This window comes from Euprymna scolopes, chromosome 14 (assembly GCF_053919585.1).
Source record: "Euprymna scolopes isolate OS-2025 chromosome 14, ASM5391958v1, whole genome shotgun sequence".
NCBI classification, from domain to species: Eukaryota; Metazoa; Mollusca; class Cephalopoda; order Sepiida; family Sepiolidae; genus Euprymna; species Euprymna scolopes.
This window is the reverse complement of record NC_136495.1, coordinates 153,505,932-153,520,829: the sequence shown is the minus strand read 5'-3', so window position 1 is coordinate 153,520,829 and position 14,898 is coordinate 153,505,932.

The following is a 14,898-nucleotide window of genomic DNA, read 5'->3' as shown; positions in this document are numbered from 1 at the left end:
GGATCTCTACTGTGGGATTTAGCTGCTTGTCGGGTTTGTCGGGGGTATTTACGTCTAGGGGGCACAAGTGCTTGCAGTTCGTCAGAGAATTCACCGTTAAAGTACTTGTGGAACAAGCAGGGGGATGCAACATTTCGTCGATGGAACAGAGGCTGAAGTTTCGAATAAACAGATGTTTTTTAATTGTTTTTGTTTGCGATACTTTTTTTGAATGAATTCAATTATTTATACGAAAGTGCATTTTTTCCTAATACGAGTTGAGAATAATTTTCCTTTTTACCAATATGGTACCCCCAAATAGGGTGCAGCATGTATATTGTTTTAAAATACAATTATCCACTGACACGAGTTTCATCGTTTACGACTCATCAGAATGGCTGAATAATATATTGTAAATTTTAATTTAACAGTATCTTGATTTTTTCTACTTACTTATATATATATATATACATATATATATATATATATATATATATATATATATATTATAATAGAAAAATGGTTTAGCTTAAACATGAGAACGTAAAGGTCTAGTTGTTAAAACTCGAAAAGAAAAGGAAAGATGTTCTCGTAAAAATATAATAAATGTATAACTTAAAATACTGCAGCATGCGTATATATATATATTTGTTTAAAAAATGTGCCTACCAAACTCCTCTGTCAGTTTCTGGTCTACAGACATGAAACTTAATATAGAGGGTATTCGAACCAATGCGAAACTTTAAATTTAGGTTTTAGCCGGAGAAAATCGGTGCAAAAGTGAACATTAAAAAAATGGTGTTTGCCAGGTGAAGATCTAACGACGGCATTACAAATATGTACGTATAACCTAAAAGCTATTGGTTCATGTTTTAATTTTTAGCCTTGTAGCAAACATGTCTTCGTAACTCAGGCATTAACATCAGAGGAAAAGGTAAGTCGTGAGCTAAATGTTCTCGTTTCGATTCTTAATGATGGCGCACGAGTCATTTGTTTAAACTTTTAAAATCATTACTATATATTGGATCCAATATAATATAATAATAAATACGAAATCTGCATTAACCAAATATCATATTTAAGTGTATTTTATGACCGGACAATGTCGGGCGGCCTGCTAGTTGATATATATTAACAGGCAGAGATAAATAGACAGAGGTATTAATTGACTGATAGCTATATAAAGAGGCAGACAGGCAGACAGGCAGACAGAAATAGAACGATAGATAGATAAAAAAACATAGGGGCAGACAGATAGATAATAAATAAATAAATAGCTAGGCAGATAGATATTTTAGGAATACATAATTCAATTAATAATTGTATCACTTGAACATATGTGAATTCGAAGTTTTTGTGTGAATATGTGATTGACAAAGTTGATGTAATCACGCGTACTCAATTGTATTATTAACAAACGAACCTTTTAAAATCGTTCTAATTCGCAGAGTCAGAAATTCGTAGCAAATGTATTCTTGTTTTTAGAGTTGTAATTAAAATTATCAATAGGATACCAAGTAGCGTTTTGACTCCTATTCGATAAATTTGCAATTTCTTTATTTTTGCTTTGAATGCGAAGAACAATTTCCTAACATATTATTTTAATTGGAATTCATTATTGAGACGAGTTTTATTTATTAATTTTATTTATTGCGGACTATTATCCTCATCTTTTCTTACTTGTTTCACGACGATTCGGCAAACTATTCTTCTGGCCTTCATCAGAGGAATAGTTGGCCAAAATGTGGTGAGAAGGCAACAACTATGGAAGGCAGTAATTGCTGAGGATGCAATTAGAAGATTCGGAGTTCCTATCCCATCGCGGTTTCCACCTGACGAAGGCCAGAGGAATAGTTGGCCGAAACGTCGTGAAACCACAACTAAGAAAGATAAGGGTAATAGTCCGCAATAAATAAATTAATAAATAATACTCATCTCAATAATGAATTCCAATTAAAATAATATACCATTTTGTACCGACCCGACGATGGAAGATCAGATAATAAATAAACGTGGATTTATAAGACTAAAAAATCTAACCTTGATCGCTCTTCGGGGCCCGTGGCGCAGTGAATGGAGACGTTGAATCTCTACGGTTCCAGGTGAGAATTGTTTGAAGATCGCGGTTTCAATCCTACTCAAAGCCGGCCAGAGGCTTATTTGGCGTAAAACGTGGTAAGACGACAACTATGGAAGGCAGTTATCTCTGAGGATGCAGTTAGGAGATTCAGAGTTCCTATCCCGTCGCGGTTCCAACCTGACGAAGGCCAGAGGAATAGTTGGCCGAAACGTCGTGAAACAACAACTAAGAAAGATGAGGATAATAGTCGGCAAATAAATAAATAAATAAATTTCCTAAAATATGATTACACTTTTAATTTATTTTCTTTTTTTTTCTCGTTTAATATAGGCTACCGATCTTCCGTGTATATTGTTTTGGTATACGGTCGTAGATTTTCTCACTGAAAGAAAAATTCTTAACTCCTTAACGAGAGAAGAATATGTATCCATTCAAACTATTTTCGCGTCCTCAGTTAAACATTTTAAAAAAATAGCATGATTATTGGGGTTCCTTGTTTGTTTGTTTTGTTTATTTTTGTTTATTTTTTTATTTTTTTTTTTTACTGCGGTAGAACGATTGAAATTCCAAAACTGCCATCTGAAATTTTTGCGTCTTAGTCAAGAAGGAAAACTATTTTATTTAAATACAATTTTCCGATGCGTTCGCAAATTTTTTACAGGCATAAATGGTAAACGTTAACTATACTTTAACTTATCATTATATTGTTATAATTATTATATTAATATCATCTAAGTGTTTTAATATAAAAAATTCTAGTTGTAAATATGTTTATGTTGTATCCGACACAAGTTTAAATTTTAACTACTTGTGTTATGAGCAATATAAGTCCGAGTTATTTTGTGTTTGAATAAGTTTAAGCTCTTGTTGCAAGTGTTGGGTAACGTTGGTACGACTAAGTTCCTCGTCGCTAGAGCTAAAGCGGCGAATGGCTGATAATAAATAAGATAAGACTGTGGTATATTTACACAAGATAGAATAGTATGTTTCAGACTGCTACGATATTGGATCAAGACGTTATCATAATCTGTATACATAGTGTCTTGAGGAAACCATACATTCCCGAAGTAGATTAGTATATATTGCGTGAGATTTCCGTAGCATTTTCTCATGTACTTAAGCATTGTTAAAAATACCAAAACCATCTGCTTAATTATGTCATTAAAATATATATATATATATTATTTATTATTGTTCTATATTCCTTGTGTTTCTAGCGTATTTTTAAAAAAATAATATATGTTCCACGTGTATCACGAACGTTTTCAGTTCTTCGTCAAATACTCATCGGGTAAAAAAGCAAATAAACAAAAAAAGCGAGTGAAAATGAGAGAATTTCGTTAGATAGCTTTAAAATTGGTGCATGAAATCAGTTAGACGCAGAGAGGACGGGTCGACACGGTTCTAGCAAAGACATTAATCATTAAAATGCCAGAGTCAACGCTACGGGATAAAATCATATTACATTAATAGCTTCAAAAGTTATGATTGGTTAATTGCATGTTGGGTTTTGATAGAAGGTAGCTTTCGATATTTTTAGTTGTTTTGTTGTTTTAATTTCTTTTATATCCAATTAAATGGTCTGTTTTTTTAGAAATGTTTGCCATATGTATATATATATATTTTTTTTTTTTAGAAATGTTTGCCATATATATATATATATATATATATATATATATATATATATATATATATATATATGACACATATGCATATATATGATATGTTTCTAGTAAAGAAAAAAGGATTGGATAGAATACGTAATCAATGAAATCAACTGAATAGTCATTTTTATGATAAAAAAAAACATAAAATGTATAATGGACCCGGGTTTATTAAAAATGAAATAGGTTTGGCACTATTTTCCACCATTTACCAATAACATCCAGTGTGAATGCCCCTGAAGACTATCGGAGGTTGCTTCGGCCGAAACGTTGTGGAAAAAAGCAACCAAGATGAGAACAATAGTCAAAACAATCCAAATAATATAAAAAATAAACTTTATCGTTTCGAAAAAATGCTAAGAAAGAAATATTTACTGTGCAGATGCATTGCTATTTAGGTCTAACTTGTAAACTGATTCACATTTATAATACATATGAGAAGATGATTTCCTTCGCATAGGATTATGATATTGTTGTTATTGTTGTTTCTGTGATCGGAATTGTAAAATGTAGCAAAATGTAATGGACTCTGCTTATGTCGGCTTTTAAAAAGCTATGTAAGTGTAATGGTGTTCTTAAGGTTTAGTTTAATACTGTCCGTGAAAGGTCGTTTTAAAAACAACAAACCTGACACCATGTTGACCCTTTTATCTTTACTAGAAACATATGCGCGTCTTTTAGATGCTTACGAGGATTGCTATAAAAAAAGGCCTGTCCGTCGGTCTGTTGTTCTGTTTCATTTCAATTTAGAACAACATTTTTGCTTAAGTTTTCCTTTGTCATTCTTAAGTTTCAAAAAACATTTATTTTCCTTTGTCATTCTTAAATTTTAAAAACATTTAGTTTCCTTTGTCATTCTTAAGTTTTAAAAAGCAGATTTTGTCCGAATGCTTCAATGCTTGATTTCATTTTAGGAGATATCGCTTATGCGGAGGCTTTTAAGAACCTGTTTCGTTTTTTTATTTTTTTTTTTTTGGGGGGGGGGGCTGTCACACATTCAAAAAGCATATTTTTATTGTTTCACTTAAGTTTGAAATAACGTTTTCATATTCTATAACGCTTTCTTTATTCGTCAGAGTCTGGTTAAGATTAAAATAGAATTTTTCACAGTTCTTCACGTTTTACATATAATTTCATGTATAATGGGGAAAGGTAGTTTGCTTGAAGCATTGCTGATAAATAAATATATGTATATTTTACGTGTGCGAACTTTACCGTTTCTATGGATGCAACAATATACGATAGATAGCTCAATAATTAAAATTGAATATATACACACATATATACGTATATAATAATATAAAACTCAATAAATTAAACTAAAAATAAAAAATAAAATAAACTAACGAAAAAATAAAAGTAATAAATAAAAAGAAAAAAGAAATTAAAAAATTCAAAAGTAAAAATAAAATAAACTAGTGATAAATTATTACAAATAAAATAGTATGTATTATTATACATCAGATTAAATTAGAACCTCAGAACGCATCAATTAGACTTTGTTTTCTGCTTGGTACTTTCAACTCAATTTCCTATTTCATGACAATGGAATTTCTTCTCTTTTGAAACATTCGTCAGTTTTCACACTTTATTTCTTTTTGACAAAGGGATGCTATCCCGAAATATCAAAGACATTAATCATTCACTGATTGTATATGTAATGTTATATGCGACTGTGAAAAATAAATAGACGTTCGATATTAAACTATTCTACAAAATTTCCACCCGTTTATCTATTTTTTTTTCCAAGGTGGTCACCACTTATCAAGGCCCGGAAGCCACTCATGGATAAGGGTTATTGTAAGTACAGTATGTTTGTGTGGATATTTTAGAGTGTCTACTTAAGGGGCGGTTCATCAGGAAGTTGTTTACGTTGGACTTGAAGACATCCAAGTTGTAGTCAGGAGGGAAGCAGGCAGACGAATAATTTTCATTTTCACACATCACTTCTCACACCACTTCTCACACCGGTAACCCACATTGCAATAGCCTTCTAATACACTTATTTTTTATTTTCATTTATGTTTCATGCATCATGGTCGTGAGTTATTCACGTTTTAAATAGCATTTTATTTGCTATATTCTAGTTAGGTTTGAAATAATGGTTCCGTCAGTCTGTAACGTTTTAAATAGACTTTCTTTTAGTCTGTCTTAGTTAAATTTGAAATATAGTTTTCGTCGATAAGGCACGCTTTAAATAGAATATATTTTGCATGGTTTTATTTGAAATAAACTTTTTGAGTCAGTTTGACACGCTTATCTATAATATAAAACTGAATATCTGTGTGTGTATGTGTGTGTCTGGACACGAATAGGCTACTATATGGTTGACTATTTTAAACAACTGATTATATATAACGATAGAAGATATATCAAGACACAGGAATGGGTATGTTTAATCTGATAGAACGGTGGTTCATTAAAATTGTGGGCTCTGCGTTCGCACCTGGTCCACAAAGTATGGAAATAAAAAATTAAAAAATAACGTTTACAAGTGTTCTTGATATAGATGTACATAATAATACTTTGATAAGTATGTTTTAACTTAAATAGGGATGGTATAATAAAATTGTGGGGTCTGCGTTCGCGCCTGGCCTCCATAGAATAGAAATAGGCACAAACTTTAATAAAGACTTTTCATATCTATCTGCGTAAGTATACTTTGATAATTATGTTTCAGTTTGAAGAAATATGGTATAATAAAATTATGGGGTGTTCCTTCGCGCCTGACCTCTATAGAATGGAAATATGTCACAAAGTTTAACAAGTTTTTTTTTAATATAGATCCACAGAATATTGTGATAAGTGTTTCAGTGTGAACATGTATGGTATAATAAATTATTGGGTTTATCTATTTTATTTTTATTTTCACCATATATTGCTTTGGTTTTGATACCCCCAAATTCGAAGCTATCTCTTTACAACCCTTTCTTTTCATAAACTATCATACTTTCATAAATCACAATCCATTTTCTGTAGGCTGTTTTTGAACCCAGTAAACGACGGGTACTTTTGCTAGTATATATATATATATATATATATATATATATATATATATATATATATATATAGGGTTGATATGCCGTAAAACAAAATTAACTAACCAACCAAATCAGTTGTATATAGCGTTTTTGTCTTTAACTGTGAAGACTTACTGGATGCATCACAAACACTGAACCCCTTCTTCTTTTTAGGATTAATACTAAAATTTGGTTGGACATTTTTCCGCATTATTCGTGATATTACTAATGTCGTAAAGCAGAAATAAAATCAAGAAAATAAATGTATATAAAATACTGATCTGAGGATTTTCAACATAAAGGTTATCAGGAATTATGCATGATCGCGTGTCAGCTCGTTTTAGGCGATAGAAAAGTATGTTAAATAGGGAGGAGAATGCTGCCCATTAAAGAAAATAAAAAAAAACATCTCGGTAATTTAGGATCGAATAAAAAACAAAAGAAGCTGTTTTTTTTTTTTTTTTTCGGTTTTTATAAACAAGGAAATGTAGAAGATAGAAGAGGAGGGAACTAAAAAGGAAATGGAATTATGAGGAAAAAAAACAAGTAATGAGAGGAAGAAAAGCTCAGGCATTAACGTCAAAGGAAAAAGTAAATTATAAGCTAAATGTTTTGGTTTCGATTCTTGATGGTGGCGCACGAATCATTTTTTTTAGTTTACTTTTTAAATAATTACTATATATATATATATATATATATATATATATATATATATATATATATATATATATACCCCCACTAACATGTCTCCTTCTCCAACATCAGGAGTCGAGAGTTTGAACCCCAATTACAGCAAACTAGACCAGATCTATTATTCCTAAGCGAAACTGGCATTGGATCGATCATTTCCCTAGATGAGTTTGAAATTAAAGGATACTTAACATTTCAATCTGACCCCAAAATCGCCATAGGCATGTAATATGTGCCTACATTAAAGATGGCTTTCCATATGGTAGGAACATCTCAAGAGAACATCCAAAATTGCCCTATACGTGCTTTCGGGTTGCACTTGCTCACACGACTGCGTTTATATTTTCCCTCTATCTCCCACAACAGTGGAGTTACCATCTTAAGAGCATATCTGAGAAAATTGACCTCATCATATCTGCTCATCCTTCGGCTAACATTCACGTCTGTGGAGACTTCAATGTTCACAATGTGAAATGATTAACTATCTTAAACAAGGCATATGGTGAGGGGAGGTTCTGTCACGATTTCTCCATTGCTTATGACTTCACTCAGATCGTTCGCGAACCCACCCGTTTGCCCGATATTGACGGTCAGTATGCAAGTCTCCTAGACCTTTTCCTCACAACTTCCCCTGAGCTATGTTCATCTTCCATTCCGTCTCCACTTGGATCTTCCGACCACTCTGCTGTATCAGTTAATATAAAAACGAAATGTAATAAGTCCTCACGATTAGCTCCCCATCGTACAGCATATTGTTACTTTATGGCTGACTTGGATAGCTTCCGTGCATTTATATCAGATCTACCTCTGCGTTTCATGTTTAAAAAGGGTGTGTTGTCTATAGTAGTAGACCTGATGGGATGGTTAATTGTAGGTATAGCCAGTTTCATACCCTCGAAAAAAATTCCAGCAAAAACCTAACAGCCAGCCGTGGTTCTCTCTGGAATGTGCTGCTACCATTGCGCACAGAAATCACTTTTTCCATTGCTTCCAACGTAATAGATGTACTGAGACTAAAGCCGCTTTCAGGACTGCCAGCAACCACTGTAAATGAGTAATGAAGAACGCAAGAGAGTTGTATGCTCAGTCCGCCAAGTCCAAAGTAGCTGAGCAGCGGCTTGATTCCCACCAGTTTGGGCAAATTGCAAACAGGATCATGAACAGAAGCGTATGCTCTGTTCCAACTATCCTCAATGGATGTGAGGTAATCTCGTCAGCATCAGACAAAGCCAAACTCTTTGCCAAGAACTTTGCAGCTAATTGACTCCTGTGTGAATAAGGCTGCCAACCTCCGGTATTTCCCCCTGTATCAAAAAAAGGGCTATGCGACATACAAATATCTGTGCGTGATACTACCAAGCTAATCAAAAACCTTGATTCACGGAAAGCAACTAGCCCTGACGGCATTCCAACTATAGTGCTAAAAAGCTTCAACCAAAACTAGCTCCCATACTTACAAAGCTGTTTAAGCGTTGTCTTAAGAAAAATTGCTTTCCAATACCCTGGAAAATCAGTATACTCTGTATTTAAGAATTCAGGTGATCGGTCATCTCCCTCTCAGTACAAACCAATAAGTCGCCTGTGCGTCATAAGTAAGTTACTGGATTCTGTGTTAAATAGAGAAATAGTCAACCACCTCAGAAAAAATAACCTTCTTAGTGACAATAGGGCAATTGCTATTGACATATCGAAGACCTTTACAAGATCTCCAGCTACAGTATAGCTGGAAATGTATTTTCAATTCTTAAATCATTTCTCTCTGATAGGTTCATAAGAGCATTAGTTGATGAGCAGAAATCCGAAGCCTATAGTATTAATGCTGGAGTACCTCAGGGTTCCATCCTGGGTCGAACTCTCTTCCTGATCTACAATAATGATCTTCCAAATCACATCCTTAGATTATTCTGAGACATTTATGCGGACGATACTACCATATATGGTAGCACATCAAAGACCGTAAACGACCAAGTTCTCTCCGATTCTCTCTCCTCTGATTTTGAGCACGTAGTACAATGGGAAAAAATGGCTGGTTACTTTTGATGCATCTAAAACCAAGCTTCTATCTTTACATCATCAACAATCTGATCCCAATCTGGCATCAATTGAAATGAATGGCTCTTGTCTTGGGAGAGCTTCTTGATTTGACCTTTTCTCCTGATCTGAAATGGATCGCGGACATAAAATCCCTTGCCAAGGTCGCTGGAAAAATGGTGGTATTCTTCTATCGATCCAGTAGATATCTACCTGCTGATGCAATTCTCTGCCATTTGGACAGGAGCTGCTAGAAAGAACTTATCTTGCCTTGACAGAGTTCAAAATAGACTTCGTAGCTTAGTGGAGGATGCCCTTTTCTCTTCCCTGCAATCTCTTTATCAAAGAAGAGACGTTGTGAGTCTGTATCTGCTTCATCGTTATTTTCATGGCAAGTGCTCATCTGAGCTGTAATCTATGATCCCCTCTCGCCAAATGAGAAACATTCGTTTGCCTGAAACCACTATCAATAATTTCCCCCACTCTTTATCTGTGCCTAAACCTAAACGTTGATTCCATGAACAAGCTTCTTTCTTAGAACTACACACATGTGGAACTCTCTTCCGTTTGCTTTTTTGGTCGTCTTCATGTCCAACATAAACAAGTTCTTGATGAGCCGTTCCCTTTAATTAATTCAATTTACCAAATTTACACTTCTAACGATTACTATGATAATATCCCTTTGACTACTGTACACTCCTTACCCCTTATCCTCGAGTTGCCTCTGGGCCTTGAAAAATTGTGATTTCTTTTGTAAAAAAATGGTAAGCAATATAGATTGTAATGACATGCTAGATTAGCAAATTTAATGAAAAAAAGCTGGATCCTTCTTTTTTTAAAAGGAAGATGGTGTTTGATCAGCACTACTGCGAAGCCATGATTTTATAAATAAGTTAAGAAGGAAATAAATGTAATTATGTAGTCTCTCTCCATAAGTAAATTCTCTCCAATAAAACCTTGAAGCAGCGTGTCCTGGTGTTTTTCATACATGAGAAGTTTTGTCTCAGTTAACTAGATGATCATGAAACAGCAATGAAGCGACGTCACAGAGAATACAAAGCACGTATAAACACACAGATAGATGTGGGTAGAAGGACATTGGTTTACTTGATTCTTGATCGCTCATTGGTGAGAACGTAACAATAGTTGGAAATTCGGTCAATTATTTTGACTTTCTTAATTAAACTTGCTATTATTCTTTCATGTCGTTAGCCTATATGCTAATAAAGATGTATTTAATCCGTTTAATTAATTTAGTTAATTTTCTTTGTGTGCTTTCTTATTTTGTTATTCTGCGTTGCGTCCGTGATAAAATTAATACATTCTGCATGTATGATTAATCATGTGCAGCGTCTGTGCGGAAGTGCATCAACATGGACATAACATGTGCGCATGCTCTGAATCGTGGCCGTTCGTGCTTGTTCATGTGCTTGATATTTAACGAAAGGTCACTGCACCTTCAAGCATATCCTTTTTTAAGGGTGGGTAACTCATGAATGACTAAACAGAAACAATTAAAATTATATTTGAATATGAATTGAAAAGAGAAAAGGAGAAAATGATGTCAGCATAACAGTTCAGTAAAGTTCAAAATGCCTTATTAATATTAATATATTATATATTTATTTATATATTATATATTTATTTATATATTATATACTATCAAAAGTACCCGTCGTTGACTGGGTTCAAAAAAAGCCTACAGAAAATGGACTCTGATTTATGAAAGTACGATAGGTTATGAAAAGGAAGGATTGTAAAGAGATAGCTTCGAATTTGCGGGTATCAAAGCCAGAGCAAAATATAATGAAAGTAAAAACAAAAAAGATAAACCCCATAATTTATTATACCATACCTGTTCACACTGAAACACTTATCACAATATTCTGTGGATCTATATTAAAAAAACCTTGTTAAACGTTGTGACATATTTCCATTCTATGGAGGTCAGGCGCGAACGAACACCCCATAATTTTATTATACCATATTTCTTCAAACTGAAACAAACATAATTATCAAAGTATACTTACGCAGATAGATATGAAAAGTATTTATTAAAGTTTGTGCCTATTTCCATTCTATGGAGGCCAGGTGCGAACGCAGACCCCACAATTTTATTATACCATCCCTATTTAAGTAAAAACATACTTATCAAAATATTCTTATGTACATCTATATCAAACACACTGTTAACGTTTTTTTTAATTTTTTAATTTTTTATTTACATACTTGTGGACCAGGCGCGACCGCAGACGCCATAATTTTAATGAACCACCGTTCTGCCAGATCAAACATACCCATTCCTGTGTCTCGATATATCTTCTAACATTATATGTAATCAGTTGTTTAAAATAGTTAACCATATAGGAGCCTATTCGTGACCGGACACACACACATTCAGCTTTATATTATAGATTTATGCCTTATCAAAATTATATATCATATATTTATTCATATAACATATATTTATTTATATATTATATATTTATTTATACATTATGTATGTATATATTATGTATTTATTTATATATTATATATTTATGTATTATATATTTATTTATATATTACATATTTATTTATATATTATATATTTATTTATATATTATATATTTATTTATGTATTATATATTTATTTTCATATTATATATTTATTTATTATATATTTATTTATGTATTATATATTTATATATTATATATTTATTCATATATTATATATTTATTTATGTATTATATATTTGTTTATATATTATATATTTATTTATATATTATATATTTATTTATATATTATATATTTATTTATGTATTATACATTTATTTATATATTATATATTTATTTATATATTATATATTTATTTATGTATTATATATTTATTTATATATTATATATTTATTTACGTATTATATAATTACTTATGTATTATATATTTATTTATTATATGTTTATTTATGTATTATATATTCATTTATATATTATATATTTATGTATTATATATTTATTTATGTATTATATATTCATTTATATATTATATATTTATTTATATATTATGTATTTATGCCTTATTAATATTTCTAAGAATCTTTATAGATTGAAATCGGGAAAAAGTATCTTTTTTATTAATTTTGATAGTGTTTTCTTTTCTTTTCATTCTTCATATTTATAAAACTCATCTAAATCGATATAATATCAAGAAATCAAATAATTGGCTCTTGACGAAAATAAATTCTGGCTGGCATAAGAATGGAACCTTTATTCATGCCTTAACCTTTTCTTTTACCGTATTACTTTGATCGATACATATCCTGAATCTGAACTGATCGAGCAAACGACAAGTTGTAATGAAATCGTAAAAGTTATTGCAACAAGACTTTTAAAAATCCAAAATGATAAATCAGCACTTCTAATACAATAAATATCAAGATAAAACCTTTTGAAGGTAAAAAAAGGTTCCTCCTTGAAAATAGAATCGGGAAAGCAAAACAATATGTTAAAAAAATATTTTTTAGAATTAATTCTATTTTTTGTCATCCAAATATTTATTAGCAAGTGTTCTCGTCGTAGTGGGGGGGATGCCCTTTTCTCTTCCCTGTAACCTCTTTCTCACAGAAGAGACGTTGCGAGCCTGTCTCTGCTTTATCGTTATTTTCATGGCAAGTGCTCATCTGAGCTTCAATCTATAGTCCCCCCTCGACAAACTTAAAAAAAGACACTCGTCTATCTAACACCACTATCAATAATTTCTCACACTTTTTTTCTGTGCCTAAACCTAATCCTAGATTCCATGAATAAAGCTTCTTTCTTAGAACTGCACGCCTGTGTAAGTCTCTTCCGATTGCCTGCTTCCCAGTTGACTACAATCTGTCTTCAAGTCTAACATAAAATTGTTGATGAGCCGTCCCCCTAAGTAATCCAATATACAAAATTCCCACTATTTGTGTTTACTGCGATACAATCACGTTCACTAATGTATACCCATTAACCCTTATCCTCGTGTGGCTTCCGGGTCTTGATAAGTGGTGATCTCTGTGTAAAAAAAGAATAAGCGATTATCCATTTAAAACTTTTCTTTCAAAAGCGCTATTTTTTTTTTCTTGAGTAGAAAGTTTTCTTTTCGTAATTGTTTCCACGTTTTCGAAAATTTATATCGAAAAAATCTTTTTATAAAGTTTTCCTTGAAAACGACAATGTTTCATTTTCCATATAGTCAAACATACGGTAACTACTTTGTCGTTTTCCAGGTTCTATTATTTATTTTTTTCGGTGTTTTCGCTTCATCATCCCTGATAATATTCGCGTCAACTTTTCATAGCTCCTTGCGTAACCATTCTTGAAGATTCGGACCCGAAGTTCGGTCATATTCTAAATAAGTACCTTTTAATTCATCCTGGGGTTATTTACAACATATATCCAAAGTATTTCCATGTAGAACTCTGAGGCTGTGGACATTCAACGAAATATTGAGCAACCGCAGTGATTTGTCTCAAAGAAAGCAACTGGAAAGAGTTATCTAAATCAGTTAGCCAATTATAATCTAATGCAAAATCCTATAAAGTTGCACTGATGCAAAACTGTAATCATAATTACGTGATACTAGCAGGATGGGGCACCGGCTTTGCCCGGTCGTAAAATACGCTGAAATATGATATTTAAACGTGTTCATATTTCGTATATATTATTATAGAGTCGTGATTTAAAAAGTAAAAAAAAACAAGTATCTAGGCGCTATCAGCTAGAATCAAAACCGAAAGTAAAACTGTTGCATTCAAAGCTGGTGACGTTACCACTATTGCAACGTTATGCGTATATAAACTGATTTAAAATAAAGTAAGATGAATGTATAAAATGTATAACGGTTTTTTCAATTTTCACTCTTTTTTTACCCCTAAAAACTATTTTAACCGCCTAAAGACCCATAAAAGAACGGTTCATAAAAATTCAATAATCCGAGGAACAATTAAGATGTTTATATTAGCATTTAGAGGGTCGATGGTGTCACACACGTATATTCAGAATAAAAATGATATCTACAAAATATGACGGAGTGTTTCGTTTCTCTTAAATTTGTTTATTTTTTATAGTTGTGAATTTGGGCTCGTCTTCGGCAGTCGCCAATGTGTGAGAGAACGATACGACCAAACAAGAATTGAAAATGAAATAGAAGAAATGCAGGAACACAATAGCGAAAGTTACCGGAAGAAATCACGCGGTCTCACACTTATAATTGAAAGAAGACAGTCAAGGTGTTCCATTTAATTAAACCCGCGGCATAAAAATTTGCTACAGTGACGAGGACGACAATTTTTGAGTGGCTTTGTGTCTAATTTTTTTTTTTTGTCATTTTTCACAGAATAAAAAATATATCCCCCAAGCATTGGACGCCTTTATAAGTCTATCAAAATCTTTCAGGCCGGCCAAAAGTGACATGCTTAGAAAAAT